General features: G+C 39.2%; 1 protein-coding gene and 1 long non-coding RNA gene across 4 annotated transcripts in view; both read right to left on the bottom strand.

Moving 5' to 3' along the window:
* Positions 1–17683, bottom strand: part of FAF1 (Fas associated factor 1) — a 474879-nt gene that overhangs the window by 16922 nt on the left and 440274 nt on the right. The window lies entirely within an intron of this gene.
* Positions 8385–14006, bottom strand: LOC117799866. The gene is made up of 2 exons (XR_004623015.1): positions 12917–14006; positions 8385–12746 (listed from the first exon to the last, which is right to left on the bottom strand). It is a non-coding gene; the product is annotated as an uncharacterized LOC117799866 (long non-coding RNA).

The raw sequence follows: 17683 nt of genomic DNA on the forward strand, positions 1-17683 counted from the left end.
GGTACTATCATCCTTATCTTACAGGTGAGGAAACTGAGCTATAAAGAGGTTAAGTAATTTGCCCAAGATCAAGGAGTTAGGAAATGGCAGAGTTGAGATTCAGTCTGGAATGCCAGAATACAATCTCTTAACCACTACCCTATACTGTCTATCACTCATCTCCTTCAAATCTACTCCAGTCACTGCCAGGGGCATTTTCTGGCAGTCGCAGGGTTTAAATCTCTATCCTCTGTTAGAAAGCACCACCTAGACTTTCTCCTGGTACCCCAGACTCAACAAATCTGTCTCAAGTGAAATCTTTATCTGTCTTCCTTGATTTCTGTACATGGTAAATACCATCTCATCATTCAGGCTGAGAACCTCTAAGTTACTTCTGACAACTCCTTCTCCACTCCCACCCCCCACTGGACATAGTTTGGCAATCACCAAATCCCACTGATTCTTCCTTTATCCTGATTCTGCTGCCTTTTCTTCATGCTTATTGATGCTTAGTTCAGATTTCCATAGCCTATTATTGTCTTGTCTACTGTAATAGTCCTATCTGGTCTCCTTTTTCCAGGCTCTCCCTACTCTAATCCTTCTTGATAAAAATAACCCACAAGTTTTAGACGATAAGGAAAAGGCAAAAATATGAAATCAAAAGACCTAAGTGGAGTCATTGCTCTGCAACTTATTAGCTATGTCAATTTGCGTTAGCCGCTTGGCAGCTGTAAGCCTAAATTTCTCATTTTTATTACAAGGGTTAACACCTATCTTAACTAGTTCAAATTTCCACTAAACTTGTTTCTGTGAGGGCAAGAACTTTGTCTAGCCTATTCACTACCATAACCCCAATGTCTCATGCATAAGAGGAGCTCAAATAATATTTGCCAGATTAATACACAGAAGGCTCTTCAGTATTTTTTCGTCTCCTACTTCAATTCCTTCTGTGCCCAACTTCATATACTAAATTCCATTACAGAAAACTGGGCAATTCCCCAACATATGCTGGCTTATAGTTCTATGGTTTTTGTTCATACTTCTGCTTGGCAAATGCCCATTTATTTTTTAACTTTTTATTTTGAAAAACTATAAACTCATAGGATGTTGCAAAAATACTAGAGTCCCTTGTATCCTTCACCAGCTTCCCTCAATGGTATGCTCTTATTTAACTATAGTATAATAAAAAACCAGAAAATTGACACTGGTATCATACTATTAACTAGACTATAGGCCTCCACATTTTATCAGTTCTTACGTCTATTCATTTAGGTGTGTGTATGTGAATGGTTATACGCAATTTTATCTCATGTGCAGATCTGTGTAACCACCACTACGATTAAGATACAGAATAAAGCTATGAAATTTATAGTCACACCCACCCCCTACAATCACACCCTCTATCCTTATTCCCTGGCAACCACTAATTTGTTTCCCATCCTCATAGTTTTGTCAATTCAAGAATGTTATATAAATGGAATCATCCAGTATGTGCAACCTTTTGAGATTGCCTATTTCCACTCAGCAGTATGCCTTCAAGATCCATCTGAGTTGTTTCATGTATCAGAGTTCACTCCTTTTTATTGCTATTCTTTTTTTTTTTAATTTAAATCCAGTTGCTATTCCTTTTTAAAAATACTTTATCCAAACCCTGTTTCTTCTGTGAAGCTTTACTGATCTCCAAGTAGAACTAAGGCCTGTACTTATTCCCTGGGTTCCCATTATAGCCAGCATGGGCTATCACAACACTTCTGACCTTTGAATATCTTTATTTGTTCTTTCATCTATTAGGCCTTTTGGTCACATTTTGTATCTTTAGTGCCTAGCAAGTACCTGGTAAAATGAGGTATGTAGTAAATATTTATTAAATTAATAAATGTAGACTAACTTGCAAGTTACAGGTGAAAATATATTTGAAAATGGCAAAATGCTATGCAAGTGTTCTTAAAAGGCTACACAGCTCATATTATAATTGGTCTTCATAACTCCAGATTCTAATATTTGCAAATTCATCTATTCGTTTACATTTATTTGTAACTCCAAAATCTATACTTGCAGTATTTTCATGGTCATGTGAGAACACATGCAGAATGGTGAAAAAGGTGAGTTGCCTGATACCCATGTTGCCAAATGAGGTCAAACAAGGTAATACTAAATATTGTTTTAGCTCTCACAGTACAAACAAATGTTCTTCTGGTAGATTTAGTGTCATGGTTTTTGCATTTGTGTGTGTTTTTTTTTTTTTTTAGTGATTTTGCTGTTTCAAATGGCCTGCAAGCATAGTCCTGAAGTGCTGTGTGGTGTTCCCACAGCCTTTAACAAGGCTGTGATGCACGTTATGGAGAAAATGTGTGTACCAGGCATGAGTTATAGTATTGCTGGCCACGAGTTCAACATTAAGGAAACATTATATATTAAATCCAGGCATGAGTTATAGTATTGCTGGCCACAAGTTCAACGTTAAGGAAACATTATATATTAAATAAAAGTCTTCAAACAGAAACACACATAAAAAAAGTTATGTATTGATTGGTTGATGAAAACTTGTAACCAGAGGCTCATAGGAACTTAACCCTGTACTTCTCTTAGGAGCAATATTAAGTATTTGCTAACTCAGTGTTTGCAGCAACTTTATACAATATAACTACTGTGAAAAATGAAAACTAACTGTATTTCTTCAGTTCTAAAACCAACAGCTCCCTATAGCCTACAGATGAAATAAAAATACAGTAATCTTTTAACCTCAGGTACACTGCTCACCACAATCTGTACCACTGACACAGACCTTTTTGTTCAGCCAAAACAGTGTATTCTTCATGTTGTTCCTCACTTGGCAGGATGTGTCATCCCGTGTCTGCTACACTGATTTCCTGCCTTACCTCCCCCACCAGATGTGGCTTTGTAGACCAAGACCATGTCATAATCATCATCACACCCACCATAATGTGCCATCCCTACATCCTTCTATCCATCCTATATCCACTCACATCTTTGTGGGTCCTTACTCTGTGTTAGGCCTATGCAAAGCCAGTGCCAGAAACTAGAGGTGCAAAGGCAAATAAGACGTAGTATAGTTATTGCACTAAATGAGCTTACACAGAGCAGACCCTAAGACCCTGACATAAATGAGGTAAAAATCTCTAGGAGGAAATAGGCCTGTCTCTCACCCTAGGAAAAATACCACAGACTAATTCAGGAATGTTTCCAACTATGAAAGAAATCTGCTCGTTTGGTAAAACAGAAGGCAGATATTAAACTCTAGACATTTCTAGTTGAACATCACTCTCGAACTATTATTAGGCCTATAAGGCACAAGGTTTGATATCCTTACTTGAAAGCTGGTAGTTTCCAAAAAGTTAATATTGGACAAAGGTTCTTTGTCTTCTTGAAACCAAAACATGAATGAAAAAGTAAGGATAGAAAGAAGGGATGGGGAGAGAAATAGTCACCATTAACATCATACCAGTTACTATTATTATATTCATACTCTGTAGTAAATGCTATATGTATTAAACATCTTATGTTCATTTTTTCATTTAATGCTCACAACAGCCCTTTGAAGTAGGTATTGTTATTCCCATTTTTGCCAAGAGATTAAGTAACCTAAGATCACTCAACGAAAAGCTGATCCAGAACTCAATGCCAGGTCCATTTGACTCCATAGCCTGTACATGCTTTTGTTTCAGGCTACAATGCCTCTGAAATGTGATTGAAAAGAAGAGGTAGTATTAAATAAATCATCTTTACAGTGTTGATTTATACTTGCTTATAAAACAAGCAAGGGAAAATAAATACAAACAACTCCACCTTTATTTTAGGTAGCCAGTTTGAAGAAAGTATTCTTCCTCTGCAGTGAGGGAAAGTGGCTGAAGCCTAAAGGACAACTGCAGGACCACTGCAGATTTGGGGGCAAGTTTATACTGAATATGGTGGCACTCTAGAACTAGGAGATGACCATTTCCAGGGATTGTGCTTTCCTCAGGTTCTCTTGAAAATTCCCTTGGAAAATACAGCTGGTATTTTGCTAGTACTGGTGACTTGAGCTAGTGCTGGTTAGTACAGCTGACCCTTAAACAACATGATTTGAACTGAGCGGGTCCACTTATATGCAGTTTTTTTCCGATAAATATAGTATAGTACTGTCAATGTATTTTCTCCTTAATAAGATTTTCTTTACTCTATCTTACTTTATTGCAAGAATACAGTATATAATACACATAACATATAAAATAAGCGTTAATCGACTGTTGATGTTATTGATAAGGCTTGCAGTCACCAGTAGGCTATTAGTACATAAGTTAAAAGTTTTATGTGGATTTTTGACTGCAGAGGGTTGGCACCCCTCACCCTCATATTGTTCAAGGATCAACTGTATTCTTCTTCTTCTTTTCTTTTTCTTTTTTTTTTTTTTTTTAAGATTTTACTTATTTATTTGACAGAGAGAGACAGCCAGTGAGAGAGGGAACACAAGCAGGGGGAGTGGGAGAGGAAGAAGCAGGCTCCCAGAGGAGGAGCCCGATTCAGGGCTTGATCCCAGGGTTCTGGGATCATGCCCTGAGCCGAAGGCAGGCGCTTAACAACTGAGCCACCCAGGTACCCCTCAACTGTATTCTTCTGAGGCTACTTTTACCCTTCACTAAAGGACTAAGTTCTGTTACAAGTGAAAGTAAAAAGTCAAATGCAGAAGTTTCCCAGTTTAGAGTTCCACCCATATACCCAGTAGTAAACCCCAGAAATGAATCTGACATGTGAATATCTTAAAAAATAAAATTATAAAAAAATAGTAAAATTATATGTGCAGAGAAAGGTTAACATAGCAGACCTGACAGCCATTCTTCTGAAAGACTTGCTTACAAGATTGGCCCTTGGCTGGCATTTGGGAACTTGGATTTGGAGAGGCTTCCCACCATTCCCAGAACTGGTAAGAGTGGCTCGCTATGCCTAAACTATTTGGGCAAACAACGTAATTTATGCTGAACACCTGCTTTCCTTCTGGGATTCTGGAATTTTGGGACATGCCACTGAGAGGGTATATACATGATCTGTCTCCAACTAAAAACCCTGGGTACTCAGTTCCTAATAAGCTTCCTTGCTTGGCAACATTTCACATGCATTGTCTCAAATCATTGCTGGGGGAATTAAATGTGTCTCATGTGACTCTACTGGGAGAGGACATTTGGGAGCTTGTGCCTGGTCTCTGCTGGACTTTGCCCCATATGCCTTTTCTCTTTGCTGATTTGGCTTTGTATCCTTTTGCTGTAATAAACCATAGCCATGAGTATTACTATATGCTCGGTTCTCTGAGTTCTGCTAAGGAATCAATCATTAAACCTTGGAGTGGATATAGTGTCAGTTGGTGTCAGAAGTGGGATTAAAAAGCCCAACCTGACTCATTGAAATATGGTGAAAGCATTGTTTGAGAAAAGAAAGTTTGAAGGGATAGGGAATGGTCAACCTTTGGTGACTGAGTAGATATGAAGTCATTCATCCATGGTATGAAACAGCTGCTATCTGTTGTGACAGGTAAAAGTTACCTATGGAATTTTAAAATGATAGATCTAATCCAGGAGAGTTGGCTTCATGGCTCCCCTAACTGCTTTTGGCTGTACTAACTAAAATGAGGGAAAAAGGTGCGGCCTTGTAATGCCTTTGGTTTTTGTTCTCTCAGGTGGCAAGAGAAAAGGATCACAAAATTTCCAAGGTGAGCTTTGGATAGGCCAAAAAATGCTAAAAGTTTGTATTGTACTCCCCTTCAAGTGGGAAGGAAAAAAAAAAGTTAAATTAGTTCCCAGGGCTGGAGCACAATTTTAGATAAACAAGAGGGGAAAAAAGGGAGAAAAACACTCCAGCCATTTCTTCAGTTTAGCTGTTGTCACCTCTGTTGCTGCAATAGCCAAGTATTGCTCCCTTCCCATCTTCCCTTGCATTCCAGCAGGGATCTTCCCCCGTAGTTTTAATATTAACCCTGTAAATGCTAAAAGTATTGCTAGGTGTTTGAGTAAATTTGCAATGAGAAAAGGGGGGGATTTAAAAAAATAATGGTCTTATGGCTATTGTATCTGGATATATGGTAAAAATGGATATAAAAATTACATGCTTTTAATTTCATAAATGCTAGAGGAATCATCCTGACTAAAGAAAGCTGCAAATTGTGTTAGTAGAACACTACACTTCCTTGATTCTGCCACTGGTGAATGGGTTAAAATTTAAACTGAGTACTGGAAATAGAAATAAATCTCCAGAACTAATGATTTTTGCTTATGGAAGCCTCTAGAAAAAGGGAAGTAACACGGGAAAGAGAGGTAATCTCCAGATAGAGACACACCTTGGGAGTTTAAAAAACAGTTTTTAGTTTGCTAGTGAGCTCTTAAAAAATCAGATCTCTGATCTTGAGAGGCTGATGATTTCCCGGTGTGGTGTGCATATTTTTGAATAGGTAAATTTGGACAACACCAAAAGGGCTTAGAAAAGCCTTGCTTGTCACTTGAATTTAGAACACTGCTGCCTGGTCCTGTGCCATCTTGGCTTTGCGGCTGCTGAAGAAAAGTTGCTGGCTTCTTTTGGAATCCTAAATCCACAGATCCTAATTGTCTAGACCTGACTCTAAACAAAAACCTGACTCTGTTGTGAGCTGTTTCAGCATCAGAATGTGCTGTACTGAACTGAAAGCAAGTGTAAGCTCAATGAACATGACTGACCCTGGAACTGTTGTAAATTTCGCACACCTCTCTGTGGGGCCTGAAATGTTGAAAACATCATAAGTATTGTCTATACTACCTGAGTCGCATACAAATGCCTGTAGGAAAGAGTTCGGTTTTTTGATAGGACCATCTAAAATCAAGCTGCTGACCAGCTTATATTAGGGATAGAGACTGACTGCATTCCTAATTTGTGATTCCTGCCAAAAGCTACAAGTTGGGATAGGGTACACCACAAGGAGTGTGACCCCTCTGCCCATTCCTGACAGACTGGACTCTTGACTTCCTTTGGGAGATGTCTCACTGCTGTTGACTTGTGTTCAACTTCCCAGCTTAGTTGCCGTTTGCAACAGAAGACTAATAAACTCTACCTTTTTCACCTCTCTCCTGGTATGCATACCTTAGAAAGACAATCTGATTATTAAATGGTGCTGTTCCCCAAAAGAGATTGATCTATTCTAGGCTGCTCACCAGATAAATGAACAGGGCAAAAGGAGTAGGAGCTTATGTAAACTCATTTTGAAATTTTTTTGTAATTCAGGATTTTGACCTGACCAACTTCTAAATATGATGTGTCTTTCTGGTGAAGTTGTATAAAAATGATTTTCTATAAAAATCTTTTGTCCCTCTTGCATACACAATCCTTCCAGAGAAAAGGTCTAGATGAGAGTTGGGGATGGTTAAAGAAAAAAAGTGAAATTATGATTGCTAAATGAAATGCACTGACTTTGTAACAAAGGAGAAAAAAACAGAAACAAAACCCTGGCATCTGGGGGAAGGAGGAAAGCATTAAAATCTTTGCTTTTCCAAACTGTTCTTGGAAACTCTCCTCTCTTCTCTTCCTGAAGGAAAACTCCCCATGCTGGCTTTCCAAGCTTCTGCAAGTGCTCTGAATTCAAACTGACTGCTGAGTCTACAATCACACATGACAGTGTGACTAAGAGACAGAGGCAGTGGCCTCAGCTCCTTTACTTCCATAGAGAACACCTCCAGATGACCTGGTATCCTGGACAAGCAAATCTGTTTGAAACCAAGGGCTGAACTAAACTGTTCAGACTGACTCAGAACCCATGGGTGGGAAGTCCCACACTGAGCCTAATGCATGTCCTGCTTGGGGTGCTCTAGCAATTAATTGTAAATTTTGTTTCCAGGTACCATGTATGCCCTCTGAGACTGTACTTCTTGTGTGTACCTTGATATCATGACACTGCCTGAGCCCTGGAAGGTGTTCAGGTCATTAGCCAGAATTCTGCTATACCTGAATTGATGACTTGGGCCAGGTGAAAAAATGGTTACTACAGAAACTTAAGGAAGAAGCCACTTTGCTTTTTAAGATGGACTTCAATGGTTAATGGGATTTCTTTAAATTGGTGAAGTCCAGGATCCTTAAAAAGCATAACTGGGACCCACACTACAGGCTGCTCTTACTCTGAGTGTAGGGTCCTACTGGTCATAATTTTTCTGTAAGGATGCCTTGGTCAAGAGCAATGGGGGTGATATATATACAGAAAACAGTTAACATAAACAAGCCTGACTGATATTCTTTGAAAGGCTTGCTTACAAGGTTGGCCTTGGTAGGCATCTGGGAACTTGGTTTTTGGGAAGGTTCCCAACATTCCCAGAACTTGTAAGTGCGGCTCAATAAGCCTAAACTGTGCAAACCACATAGTTTGTGTTGTATGCCTGCTTTCCTTCTGGGATTCTGGAATTTGGGTACCTAGGCGGAGGGTATCTGCCTTTGTGATCAGGTTCCAATAAAAACCCTGGGTACACAAGTCCCTAGTAAGCTTCTTTGCGTGCCAACACTTCGCATATGTTGTTTCAAATCACTGCTGGGGAAATTAAGCTCAATCTGTGGGACTCTCCTGGGAGAGAATCCTTGAAAGCACGTGCCTGGTTTCTCCTGGACTTCTCCCCATGCGCCTTTCCCCTTTGCCGATTTTGGTTTGTATCCTTTTACTGTAGTAAATTGTAGCCATGAGTATGACTACATGCTTAGTCTTGTGAGTCCTCCTAGGCAACCATCAAATCTGGAGGTGGTCTTGGGGTCCCCCTGACACATTATATGAAAAAGTTTTCTGCTTAGGATAAAAAGCATAGACTTTGGAGTTTCAAATCACAATTATGTCAGTTACTATGTATGTGACCTTGGAAAGATTACTTAAAAAATATTTTATTTATTTGAGAGAGACAGAGAGAGAGGAAAGCACAGAGGGAGAGTGACAGGGAGAAGAAGACTCCCCGCTGAGTGGAGAGCCCAACGTGGGGCTCGATCCCAGGACCCTGAAATCATGATACGAGCCAAAGGCAGATGCTTAACCAACTGAGCAACCCAGGCATCCCGAAAGATTACTTAATGTCTCTTAGCTTCAGCTGTCCTATTTGTAAAATGGGGCTACTATCTATGTCTTAGGGTTTGTATAGAGATTCAATGAGAGAATGCTTTCTGAAGGGTCTGGCACAGGTTCTGGCGCAGAGTAGGATATTAATAATTGTTAATTCCCCTGTCTGATTGAGAGGTGGAAAAGGCTGTGAGAATTGAAGAGGTCACCAAATCAGCCATAAAAATTTCAAAGAAAACTTTCACATCAGAGATCCACCCACTTTTGGAAGGCTCAGACTCAATTCATCTTGAAACTAAGCAGGAAATTATACCAACACATTTCACTGCAAGCCTCTTTGGTGGTTAGTCATATTTCCATGCAATCTCAACTAAGAGTATTCTGCTTTGTGGAAACAGTAACATGCAGGAAGGAGGAGAGAATATGCTCCCTTAAAGGAAAATATGCTGAAAGTGAGATGGTGTGGTTTCATCCTACACACAGTGCCTTGCCCAGAGGCATGTCCAGCTGGTGAGCCATGTTATTTCTTCCAAGCACAAGGTCTACACATTTTATTTTATTTATTTATTTTTTAAGATAGATAGATAGATTTATCTATCTGTCAGAGAGAGAGAGAGAGACAGAGAGAAAGCACAAGCAGGGGAAGCGGCAGGCAGAGAGAGAAGCAGGGTTCCCGCTGAGTAAGGAGCCAGATGCAGGACTTGATCCCAGGACCCAGCAGATGCTTAACTGAATGACCCACCCAGGGGTCCCAAGGTCTACACATTTTAAAGCATCACATGTCCTGAGCACCTACCATGTGTCGTGTCCTTGCCCTCAAATCACCTCTCTTAATTCTATAACCACCTCATTCATAGTTATTATTATCTGCCTTGTACAGATAAAGGAACAAGTTTAGAGAGGTTGTGTGCCTCGCCCAACCTCCACCTGGTAACAGGTTCTTTTTATCACTGTGCTGTCTCCTTGTCATGACTGCCAATACTCAGAACACATTTTTTCTACACTAGGGAGACTGCAATAAATAGTGGACTTCTTCCAAGGAACAGTCTGTTATAACAGAAATGACAAAATGCAGGTCACCCTCATATTAGGAATGAGGAGTGCGTGTCAAAACTTATTTTTTAAAGGTTAAGACAGGGCAAAAGCAGTGACTTGCTGGAAATGGATAAAAGGAACTCAGCATTACCAAATCAAGCAGCATGGGCCTCTGCCGTTTACTAAGTGTTTTCATTATCACTTTTAATCTTATCATCACAATATATTAGTGAGGACACATGACATTATCCTCACTTGAAAGATGAAGTAACTAAAATATAGCCAACAGAAATAATGTACTCAATGTAACTCAGCAAACAGATGGAGTGCCAGTATTAGAACCAAGATCTCTCTGACTCCAAGTACAGATGCTATAGGAGAAACTGTGGAACCATTTATCAAATACTTAGTCCAGGCATTAGTAGACTATGTATAAGCATCTCTCTAATCTGCCCCTTCTTGGCTGCATTTTTATCAATCTCATTTTATTTTTTTTAAAAGATTTTATTTATTTACTTGACAGAGAGAGACAGCCAGTGAAAGAGGGAACACAAGCAGGGGGAGTGGAAGAGAAAGAAGCAGGCTCCCAGCGGAGGAGCCTGATGTGGGGCTCGATCCCAGAACGCTGGGATCATGCCCTTAGCCGAAGGAAGATGCTTAACAACTGCGCCACCCAGGTGCCCCTATCAATCTCATTTTAGGTACTGCAACATCCCTTGACTATTCTTTTGGCTTCAGTCTTTCTTCATGTCAACTTACCTTTCCAGGCTGCCAGTGAGATATAATGGAAAGAATCAGGACCTTCATATTTAATTTCCACTTCCTGGTTATGTGATCTTGTACAAAACACTTAACTTACAAGCTTCAGTTCCTGTATCTGTAAAACGGGAATAATATTTGCCCGATATAATAGATTTTGGACAAGGGTTTGAAATCTGCTTCTTTGTGCCTTTCATTATTTCAACTATAAGGTAATGATAATACCCATTTCATAAGTCGGTTGTAAGGATTCAAATAGATGACACCTGTAAAGTGCATAGCACAACTGCCTAATACACAGTGGGAACTCAATAAATGGTAGACAGCCTAAGGGCTGTCAGTTAGAAAGGTGGGAGCTGAAAGGAGGGAAGAAAGACTTATTTTAAATGGGGGGTCAGAAAAGGCCTCAATGAAAAGGCAACATTTGAGCAAGACTTGAAGGAAGGGCATGAGCAATGCAGATTTCTAGAGGAAGAAAGTGCACATGCAAGGCCTTGAAGTGAGAAAATGTTTTGCTGTATTTCGCAAATAGCAAGGATGCCAAAGTGACTGGAAAAGATTGAATGGAGTCAGAGAAATGCCAGGGAGTCACAGCAGGGAGGGCCTTTTAAAAGTTTGGAACTAGATGGGGAACTACTACAGGGTTTTGAGAAGTGATATGATTTGCCTTATGTATATATCTTAAAGTCTCTGTTTTTTAGAAAAGGAGACTGAAGGGGTAGAAAAGTTGCATGGGTGGAGGGCGAGTGGCCAGTTAAGACACCACTGCAATAATCTGGACAAGAGATTATAGTGGCTTGGTCTAGGGTTAGTTGTGGAGGTAGCGAGAAGTAGATTTAGAATATTCTTCGAAGGTAAAACCAAGAGAATTTGCTTAGGAGTTGGATGGAGAAATGAAAGACAAGTCAAGGATGACTCCAAGGTTTCTGGCCTGAAAAAAAATGGAATGAAGTTGCCATTTAATGACTTGAGGAAGACTATGAAAGGAGAAGGTTTGGGGGAGGGTAGGAATCAGGAGTTCAGTTTTGACTATGTATATTTTATTTTTTTAAAGGTTTTATTTATTTATTTGATAGAGAGAGAGAGAGAGAGAGAGAAAGCACACAGGCAGGGGGAGGGGCAGAAGGAGAGGGAGAAGCAGGCTCCCTACTGAGCAGGGAGCCCGACTCGGGGCTCAATCCTAGGTCCCTGGGATCATGACCTGAGCCAAAGGCAGACACTTAACAACTGAGCCACCCAGAAGTCCCTAGTTTTGACTATGTTTAATTTGAAATGCCAATTAGACATAAGGTGGAGGTGTTGAATAGCCAGTTGTGTGTACAAATATCTAAGAGTTCAGGGAGAGCCTGGGATTGAAGATACATACTTTTGGAGTTGTAACTGTATATATGACATTTAAAGCCACAAGACTGAATGAGATCACCTAGCTATGTTTAATTTGAAATGCCAATTAGACATAAGGTGGAGGTGTTGAATAGCCAGTTGTGTGTACAAATATCTAAGAGTTCAGGGAGAGCCTGGGATGAAGATACATACTTTTGGAGTTGTAACTGTATATATGACATTTAAAGCCACAAGACTGAATGAGATCACCTAGCTATGTTTAATTTGAAATGCCAATTAGACATAAGGTGGAGGTGTTGAATAGCCAGTTGTGTGTACAAATATCTAAGAGTTCAGGGAGAGCCTGGGATGAAGATACATACTTTTGGAGTTGTAACTGTATATATGACATTTAAAGCCACAAGACTGAATGAGATCACCTAGCTATGTTTAATTTGAAATGCCAATTAGACATAAGGTGGAGGTGTTGAATAGCCAGTTGTGTGTACAAATATCTAAGAGTTCAGGGAGAGCCTGGGATGAAGATACATACTTTTGGAGTTGTAACTGTATATATGACATTTAAAGCCACAAGACTGAATGAGATCACCTAGCTATGTTTAATTTGAAATGCCAATTAGACATAAGGTGGAGGTGTTGAATAGCCAGTTGTGTGTACAAATATCTAAGAGTTCAGGGAGAGCCTGGGATGAAGATACATACTTTTGGAGTTGTAACTGTATATATGACATTTAAAGCCACAAGACTGAATGAGATCACCTAGCTAATGAGATCACCTAGCTAATGAGTAAGGGAAGAGATCGGAGGACTGAAATTTCTTGAGTACCTACAATGTGCTAGGCAATGTGAATTTATAAAATATGAAATAATATATGGGTAATCTTACTTTGATGATAGCCACGATGACCATGTTATTACCTTGCTCAACAAATTTACATGAAATAAAGCCAAGCTCCCTTGCCTGGTAGTCTAGATTTTACACAGTTCCCGTTCCTAGAACTTTACAAGTCCCATTTTCAACTAATGTAGTCTGCACTCCACTATTTAGCCATGCCTTGTGCTTTCTAATATTAGCTTCTTTCTTCAAGCTGTCCTGGCTACTGGAGAATGTTCTCCCCTTATCAGCCCAACAAAAATCTTATCCATCTCAAAGTTCTGTTCATCTGCTACTCCTGTGCAAAGCCTTTCCCAGTCACCCAGGTCAGCAGGGATCTTTGTCAACTCTGACTTCTATTGCCGTTTTGTCTGAGAACTCTTAGAACCCACTGCATGAACTGCACTATGTGGATTATTTTGTGTATGAGAAGCCAGGGTACTCTCAGAGGGAAGGACCATGCCTTATTCTTTGGCACTTAGCAAGTGCCTCAAAAAATAAAAAGTTTGTTGGTAAACAGAGTGTGAAATACAAGTAAGTGTATACTTTACCTACATTTGGCTGTGACTCTGTAATAGGAATTACGAAGACAATATGAAGAAATCAGAGAAGATGAAATCTTTGCAAGTGTATAAAACTGAGCTTCATTTACTCATTTAAAGTACTTTTCTAGATGATAAACTACCTCACTAATTTATTCCTTTTTTTGAATAAATCAGGAGGCATGATGGCATAGGGATTAGGAGCACAGACCCCAGAGTCACACACTTAGGTCTGTATCCGGTTCTGATATTTACTATGCCATTGGGCAAGTTACTTAACCTCTTTTGTGCCCGAGTTTCCCCATCTCAGTGAGGACAGGATGAATATTTACCTTCAGAATAGTTTTTGTTTGTTTTCTTTTCTTTATTTAAATTCAATCTAGTTAACATATACTATATTATTAGTTTCAAGGGTAGAATTTAGTGATCCATCAGTTGCATGTAACACCCAGTGCTCATTGCGTCAAGTGCCCTTCTTCATGCCCGTCACCCAGTTACCCCATTATCCCACCCACCTCCCCTCCAACAATCTTTAGTTTGTTTCCTAGAGTTGAGTCTCTTAGGGTTTGCCTCCCTCTCTATTTTCCTCCTATTTTATTTTTCCTTCCCTTCCCCTATGTTTTTAGGATTAAGTGAGATAATGCATATAGGTCACTGAGAATAGTGCCTAGTATAGTAAACCCTCAATTAATATTATTAGTAAAAAATTTTTATTCTGAACATTTGGCTATTGGATAGTCTCATGATCATCACCACTTTTCATATTTGGACAGTGTCTCACAGTCCACAAAACACTTTTATACACAGTGCCTTATTTATTGCTTCTAATTTATAGAGAAGAAAACAGATTTAGAGAGGGGGTGTGCCTTGTTCAAGGTTGCCCAGCTAACCTTTTTGATTCCCAGTCCAACGTTCCTTCCTCTGTATCACTGCCTTCCCTCTATTTCATCTCCTCAATCATTTCAACAGAGACACTTAAAAACTGAGTTTTCAGATTGATTCAGTGTATAAGGCATTGTTAAGGCATAGGATGCTTCACTTCATTACTAAGACTTATAATTTAGAAAAGTATACATTTCTTAAACAAAACAAATAACCTGAAGAAATATAAATCACCCTTGCTAGAGAGAGTATTTTTCCCCTTTAATTAAACTGCTAATATACCAGACTAGAGTTTCATATAAGACCTGTTTAAGAAAAAGCTCTTTTAAAGCTTTTGTTACCTAGTTTCTTTTACTGTAAATATTATGTTAACAGTTTATCAGATGACTTCAACTTATAAACTCAAGCATCCTGTGGTCAAAATACTCCAGAAACAACTTTCCTTACAACATCACTTTCTGAAAATAAAGCAATTGAGAGGCTTGGTTGGGCTCTAGTCCTCCATGGTCATCAACTGCATGTATGCTCTCAAGCAAGCCATGTCACCTCAGGCCCTCACTTTCTCCATTTGTTGACTGACACTAATACTGCCTGCCTTGCTACCTCCCCAAGCTGACAAGAAAAGGACGGAGATAACTCTGTGAATGCATTTTGCACTTGAGTACGATCTCTTGGTTTCTTTCAGTCAAGCAGTTTTGTGTGGCTTAATGGCAAGATGCATGTAGTGGGGAAGTAATGGAGGGAGGGAGAAGAACTGAGCAGGAAGAAGAGATGGTATGATTGTGTACGCTTTGGTAAAGAGTTTGTACTGTGGGCCATGAGAACCCTGGCGGCTTTTAAGCAGGAAGGAGATAAGATATCACCAAATCTATGTTTCAAAAAAATAACTCAAGAGTCAGTGGGGAGGACTGATGGGAGGTGGGGCAGACAAGACTGGAGTGAAGGGGGAAAAAAACCAAGGTTTAATCCAGCTATGAAGATTTGAGCAGTGGGGCCAGGGGGGAAGGAGAGGAAAAGAACAGATTTGAGAGAAGTTTAGAGGCAGACTGATATTGTGACTGACTAGATATTAGCTGTGTTCCATTCTACAATCATTGTTCTTATTCTCTATATCTTGATCATTTAGGGATATTAGAAAACCTCAAATAATTAAATATGGTGATATTAAAATACCTGGAGGGCATGGAGCAAGCTCAGCAGTGGTAACTTTAACATGTATCTCACTGATTAGATGCTTCATCTTGCTTTATCTTGAAAACAAAGCTTTTAAGATATAGGTAGTTCAATGGCATTAAAGTTTTTCCTTCTGGTTCTTTTCTTTCTTTTTTTAAATCAGACAGTCTAATATAAATTGAAAATCAATCCCACTGCAATATTAGAGGCATTAACATAAAGTCACTGAAATACAGAATATTTTAAAAATTGGTGCTTGGAGCAGCAATTTATTGCATTTACTATGTGGATTCTAATGTTGATTTTCCAGTTTTATTGTTCTATTGCTCTAATTTTAAAGTGGAGCTCTGTAATCTATTAGCAGAGTTTTAAAAGGAGCCAGTGATCTTAAAAAGCAATGGCCATAAAAAAAAAACTTGGGTTTTAGTGTTGGCTCTGCTATTTATCATGTGACATAAGTAAAGTGTATCATTTTATTATGCTTTGATTCTTCCATCTGTAAAATGACAACATTGCCCTTGATATCTCTGAGATTCCTTTCAAATATATCAATAATTCCAATGACATTATTTTGTCTGGTTTAGAACATTTTGGTTTTTTTTTTTAACGTAAGTATCCATCATTGCTCTAAAGAAAGAATTCACTGCTACCATGCTTTCATTAGCTATCAGCCTTCCCCACCTCTTCTGTCTCTCTCCACTTAAGATAATTGTAGCAGATACTGTTCACTATGTGGTAGGGACATAGTAGTTTACATTCACTTATTTAATTCTTTTTTTTTTTTAAAAAGATTTTATTTATTTATTTGACAGAGAGAGAGACCGCCAGCGAGAGAGAGAGGGAACACAAGCAGGGGGAGTGGGAGAGGAAGAAGCAGGCTCCCAGCAGAGCAGGGAGCCTGATGCGGGGCTCGATCCCAGAACCCTGGGATCATGCCCTGAGCCAAAGGCAGACGCTTAACGACTGAGCCACCAGGCACCCCTCACTTATTTAATTCTTAACCACAACTCTCTGAGCTAGATATTATTATTTTTCTTTTAAAGAAAGAAAGGTGAAGAAATAAACACTCAGCATGGCCAAGTAAGTTGTCTAATGTCATACAGCAGGTATCTGATGGAGTGGGATTCAGATACAGGTCTAGTTACAACCAAAACTTTTATTTTTAACTATGCTATTCTGTTTCCACTCACCTAATATCTCATCATGCAAGGCTTGGGTCAAATTCATTTCCCTTATAATGCCTTCCCTTATCAGGCTGAAATTACCTGTCCTTCCAACTATGGGTATAATTTATAATGCAATTTGTTTTAATTGTGTTTTCACTAGAATGTGAACTCTTTGAGGTCAGTAACAATTTCTTTTATTTCTGTATCATTGGTGTCTGGTATGGAGATTGGCAGAATGACTGCTCAGCAAATGTTTTGCCACACGGAAGAAAAAATATATGAATGCAGTACAAATTAAACTACTTATATTTCCTTATGGTGGCAAATTGGATATCCTTGTGTTATCAATAAAGTCAAACACCATCCAACAGTAGTTTGCGGATACAGACTGGAAGTTTTACAAGGGTAAGAATTATGTCATTTTTCTCAGCATTGTGTTCCCAGTGCTAAGCTTAGTGCTTAATGTAATAAAGGTGGATAGGTGACAGAGGAAGGAATCCACATACTCTAAATCTGTAAGGCTTTCCCCCCAGTTAATTTAAACAAACATCTACTGAGGGCCTTTCACTCTGTGAAAAACCCTGCTAGAAACTTGTTGATACATTTCCTTTAAACATAAAGGGAGAAAGAAAAAATGATAAGCTATCGTTATGGAGAGGGGGAAAAAACTAGAAAGCAGGAGAAAAATACAAATACATTCATTACTTTTAGAATATAAAATGTCTGATACTGTATTTTGGAACACATGCATGTTTGTCTGCTTGGGGGGTTCACATCTATAGGTCTGGAAGAAGAAATATTCTTGGGGGAAGAATGAGGGCTGTGTGATTACATAAGTGACAAGGCACACAGGGCACTCACTAGTCCTGAAGATAATCTGCCATTACCA

This window comes from Ailuropoda melanoleuca, chromosome 2 (genome assembly GCF_002007445.2).
Source record: "Ailuropoda melanoleuca isolate Jingjing chromosome 2, ASM200744v2, whole genome shotgun sequence".
Lineage (NCBI taxonomy): Eukaryota > Metazoa > Chordata > Mammalia > Carnivora > Ursidae > Ailuropoda > Ailuropoda melanoleuca.